This window comes from Cicer arietinum, chromosome 3 (assembly GCF_000331145.2).
Source record: "Cicer arietinum cultivar CDC Frontier isolate Library 1 chromosome 3, Cicar.CDCFrontier_v2.0, whole genome shotgun sequence".
NCBI classification, from domain to species: domain Eukaryota; kingdom Viridiplantae; phylum Streptophyta; class Magnoliopsida; order Fabales; family Fabaceae; genus Cicer; species Cicer arietinum.
In genome coordinates, this window is record NC_021162.2 from 4,997,254 (window position 1) to 5,003,316 (window position 6,063).

The 6,063-nt window shown below is 25.6% G+C and overlaps 1 pseudogene; it reads right to left on the reverse strand.

Moving 5' to 3' along the window:
• LOC101505279 (phenolic glucoside malonyltransferase 1-like) overlaps positions 1-160 on the reverse strand; it is a 2,810-nt pseudogene extending 2,650 nt beyond the window's left edge.
• Positions 161-6,063: the final 5,903 nt, after the last annotated feature.

Genomic DNA, 6,063 nt, shown 5'->3' on the forward strand with positions numbered 1-6,063 from the left:
AACTTTAGAAACATTAAGTCAAAGAATGTGAGAGGGAGAGATAGTGGAGATGAAGATGGAGGAGCAACTTTGCAATGCTCGTGGATTTTTATGTGGTTGTTGTGAGAAGCCATTTGTAAGATGGTGTTTGGTTGGTCTAAGAAACATTTGTCTTATACTGCAAAAAGAAAAAAAAAGAGTAGGTATAGTTATAACTATAGTATAGTAATAGTGAATTAATTACAGTGATATATATATCATTTCTTCTATGACAAAAAATGGTTTAATAAATTTTTTCGTCTCTACAAAATTAAAGTTGTTTTAGTCCTTTCGAAATATCCTTTAACTTTTAAATTTTTGAATGATTTTTTGCTATCATATTTATAATATTATTAAAAATTTATCCACACAAATTTAATTTTTTTTTTAAGTTAGGATGAATTAAATATAATTTTTTTAAATATTATATGCTCAAGATAAAAATACTGAAAATATGGACTTAAAAATTTAATTTTGAGCTCATTTTTTATTAAAGAATTTTTTATATTGTAAACTTGTTTGCAAAGGAATCATTCAAAAGGATATGTTGATATTCTAGTAGAAACTAAAACTAGTTGCATAATAATTTTGTAAGGATTAAAAAATGTAATTTTTTGTATAAGGACATAAAATAAATTTTAAAATTTTATAGGGATGAAAATGTTATTTATTACAAATAATAATAATAATAATAATAATAATAATAATAATAATAATAATAATAATAATAATAATAATACAATTGAAATTCATTTTATAGGAAACTCATGTGATGTTGCTTGACTTATGTTTCAACATTGTAGGATTTATTTCAGCGCAGAAAACTTGTAAAGCATTAACAAAAACATACGATTATTTTGCAATGATCATAGACACTTTATTTTTAACTAATTATTGTAATAGTTGTGCAATAAATCTAAATAATATATAATTTCTGAAGTGACATTGATAACAAACCAACTCAACTTTGTCTATAACAAAAAAAGTGAATTGTATAAGGTTTTCTTGCAACTTTACCACATCGATTACGGTTCGCTCAACTTTTGCGAAAGTTGCAAAAATATGACTTGCAAAACTTGTAATAGTGATAATACAAATGAATTTCATTTCTCGTTTTACACGCATATGAATATTTTATTAGTATTTTTAGTCATGTCAGAACGTGGAGGGAAATTAATAGACATTAAAATAATGTTAAAATATTACCCTCGTTTCCCAAATATAAAACATTACTACTACTCTGATTTTAATATATCAATTTTTTTTGATAAATTTTTATTTATATTTAAAATTAGATAAAATATTTTTTATAAAAGTTTAGAAAAGAAAAAAAAAATTATTAACTAAAGTGGCATCAATTACCAATTTTAATCATTAATGCTACATAGCAATTTAATACATGTATGTGTTAAAAGTTTAAAAATAAAATTAATTATGATAATTGATTTTTAAATTAATATACAAAAGGATATATAACTGGGATTACAGTATTTATGAAAATAATTATATTTTATATAAATTCATCGGACGCTTTTTGTGGATTGCAATGAAGTTTATTTATTCTTTTAAAAGTATTAAATAGTGTGATACCGGTGTAATATAGAGTTGAGCACTTGAAATGTAAAAGAATGACAATAGAATGACCGTTAAATACCGAATTCCACCTACAAATAAAATTCATTAGTGAATGTGGGTTGGGTTGAGTCAATTTTGACAAAATTTGATATCCGACTCAATAGATTATTTTTTAATTGAGTTAAGTTTTAAACTCATATTTTTTTATTTAACCTGAATCGAACCGATCCGATAAAAAAATGGATTGGTTTGGGGGTTGGGTTGATAGGCTTACATAAATAATAACTTATTTTTTATTTCACGGGAATATATATTGAATGAAAATATATTTAATATTTGAATGTCTCAAAAACTATAAAATTTTAATCACATCATTCAATTCTTTAAAAATCATCAACCTTTCACACACAAAAATAAACCCAACAATTTTCAAATACATAAATAAATTCAATAACAGTAAATTAATAAAATATGAAAATTCATCAATTCTAAACAATGTTAATTTCAAGTACACACACTTAACAAGTTCTTCAAAGTATGAAAGGAAACAATTGAAAATATGCAAAAACAAATATTAATAATAAAAGTGAGAAGATAAATAAAGAGAAATAATAAATAATTAAAATATGCATTAAACAAAGCAATAACAAGTACCTTAAGATGTACTAGTGATTGTGTTAAGCTAACAGCAGCTACCCCAACATCAATTGAAATTAATTTAGACAACTCTAGAATTTTAAATGCAATACACAATCTCATTAGCACACTAAATGGACTACAGAGAAGCTGAATTTTAAATAGAATACATAATCTCATTAGCACACCAAATGGCGCGGCTTCAAGAAACTGAAAATGTAAAGAAGATGAGTAATGAAACCCTATTGGACTACTGAGACTGTCAAACAAAATTTTAAAAAATATTTATAATTATTTACCGAATCGGGTCTATGGGTCGACAAGTTCAAATTGTTAAATTCATTACCCGAATCAAATATAAGTGAGTTTCAACGTGTTGGGTTAGGTCGGACTCGAAAATGATCAAGTATACCCTTATGTATATTTTATTCAATTTGAAAAGAAAAAAAATCAAACACAAGGGGAAGTTTATTATATTAACTTTAATTCATCCTTCTTGTTGACTGAAATGTATATCAAATCACAAAATATATTGTTCACATAGAAAATATTTGATAAAATTTATTAGACGATTGATATATAAGTACAATTTTTTTATTTATTTTAAAATTAGACAAAAATATCAACTTTGTAAAATCTAACATTTATAATTTAAAAAATAAAATAAAAGACCAAAGTTCTTAATTTGCATAATTTATGAAACTATAAAAAAAGTTATGAAATTAAAAAAAAAAAAGAATTTTTAAAAAATTTAAATAATCAAAAGTATAATTTTAGTTTATAAAAACGGACGACTAACAAAACATCTTGTCATTTATAGGGATAAGTTTATCGAACACAATTGTTTCTCTCCCTTTTATTTATTTATATCTCAACTTATCTCTCAACTTATCTCTCTTATCATTAGATCAATGGCAAAGTATTGCATATGTTAAGAAACATTACATCTATTTCACGTAGAGGGCTTGATGGTATCATCATTGCGGCATAAAAAATTGCATCATACTTGTCTTGATTCCAAAGAAGTGGAGAAGACGGAAATGCCAAGGACGAAGAGGGATATTAGAACAAAGTTGGTTTGTAGAATAATAATTTTACGTTGCATCATCATCTGATAAATAGATAAATTAAATAAAACAATTATTAAGATAATGATTTTATCATCAACGCTACAAATTTAAAGAGATATAAATATTTTGATTACTTTGATTTTATCATATTTTTATATTATTTATTTAGATGATGTGATTTTATCATATTTCTTTTTTATGCCACTGAATCTCCAGCTCCTACGGTGGCCTCTGCCTTAATTTTAATTGAGGAATCCCCTGCATCTTCCCATGCACCACTCATCTAGAGCACTAAACCTGAAGGTACTAGATAGTCGATCCTCTCGCGAGTGAGCTCCACGAGATATACTGCCTCATCTCTCCTGCTTGTCCTCACTACCCTCCCCGTATAAGTAGCCCTGCTTGAGATGTGGTTGTATACCCAAGCAGTCGATGAATATTGGTCAGAGAAGTCTAACGACATTTCCGTCGTCAAGGCAGTAGTCGGTGGAACGAACTCGAGTATCATCTTAGGGCAAAACCCAATTTCCACAATAATGTAAAAGGTCACCAACCGAAATTAACAAATAATATTTAACACTTATGTCATAAATACAAGCAATAACACTTAGCAATTACGACATGATAACAAACAATAACAGAGTTGTATATACGATTATCATATTATAACAAACATCACTCGTGTGTCAAACACCCTAATGCAATGCTTATATGTCAATGCACATGATTTCAGAATTTCCAAAACAAAACCCTTCTCGAGGGGCGTAAATCATAAACGTACCGCCTATCACAGGCCAATACTAATTACTGAGGTGCCATCCATCATAGATCAACATGATTTACTAGAGTGTGGTCTATCACAAACTTATAAAATAGATCAATCAACTCATGGAACCATCATGTGGTCCATCACGGTCACCACTTAACCTCGTGTCCCATCACGGTCACCACTAACACTGTGGCCCATCACGATCACCACTAGTTATGAAATGCATGAGCATACTCTGACTCTTTTCACAACAATCACTATGTAAATGCAGCTAATAAAAGACTCCCCTTTTAATACTCATTTAACACTAATAATTTTTCATACTTATCACAGAGCATACTCAAAACATATTTTCCTCAATAAAATTCATAACATATAACAACACGTATTTTCATTCAAGAATATATAATCACATTAATATTAATCATCAATTTATAAAATGTAACAACACATATTTTCATTCTAGAATATATAATCACGTCAATATTAATCATCAGTTTATAACACGTAACAATACATATTTTCACTCCAAAAATATATATTCACGTCAAAATTAATTATCACACAAGGAGCTAACTCGGTGCCAACGGTCTCGATTCCTTTTCGAGACTCAATGAGCTAACTACATAAACATAAATATTTATAACAATTTGTTCACAACTAAAATTTATCCAACCACAACAAAATTCCCAAAATTATATCTTTTTCATACACCAAACTTTTAAAATCAAATAATCTACATTATTTAGTTAAAACTAAATAAAACAAATATTTTCCAAATCAAACATATGCACACTCGATTATTAAAGCACAAAAAATTTGAGTTAATAAAGTACTCTAAACTTTTCTTTTTAAACTCAGTCCAAGAGTAATTAAAAGAGTAACACTTTTAACTCTAAACATTTTAATTTCAATCTAACTTTTTTGCTCAAACTCTTTAACTTAGTTAAAATTTGAACTTCTTCACAACTTTAACAACTCTAATTTTCTTTTGTAAAATTTCAACTTCAGTTCAAACTCATTTATTTGAAAATATCTCATTACGTAACTCAAACACATCAAAAATCAATTTTTTTTTTACCAATACTAACAAAATCAACAACAACCACAACAACAAAAATTTGTTAAGAACTCAAAAATTTGTGAACATCAATTCAACAAATATCTAAAAACTCTTACACACATCACCTCACTCACATCTAAAACTAATTTAATAAAAATATCTACTCTCATCGCAATTCAATTGATAGATAAAATTTTCAGCAACAAGTGACATTTTAAAAGAATCTGTCTGATATTAAATTTTTCGTAACATAATTAAATTATTCTTCGACAAATAATTTTAATTGGGTCTCAAAATATATATATATAAGATTCTAAATAATTAATTTGATATAAAAATTATTTTAAAATAAATATTGATAAATTTTGTTACTAATTTTTATTATATGGATAATTTCTATGATGTGCTAGTTTGATACATATTATATTAAATGAGTGATATAAATAATAAGTATTTTATTATATCATTTTATATATGGATAATAGTATTTTAGTGTAATATTTTAAGAAAAAAGATTTTAAGCAATTTTACGTGTATCTAATTAATGTAATAGTTTCTGCGTGTTTGACTGAGGTTTAATATGCACGTAGTTAAATTTCAATTATTTATAACTATTTTCTATTTTTAAATATTCATTTTATAGATAATTATTTTGAAATAGTAGTGATATTGTGTTTGCTTTCCTTTATTGTTATATACTTGTTACAACATTGTGATTTTATATATATTTATTATAATTTAGTAATTAATATAAAGTTTAGATGTTATATTTATTTATCTTACCATTTAGACTATTCTATAATGATGATAATATTTTAATTTGAGTATTTAAAAAATAAGTATTATTATAGTGATTATTTGGAATATGAGAATTTTGGTTATTAAAGTATTTTAAAAGATTAATAACTTTAATTATTTTATTTTATATAATA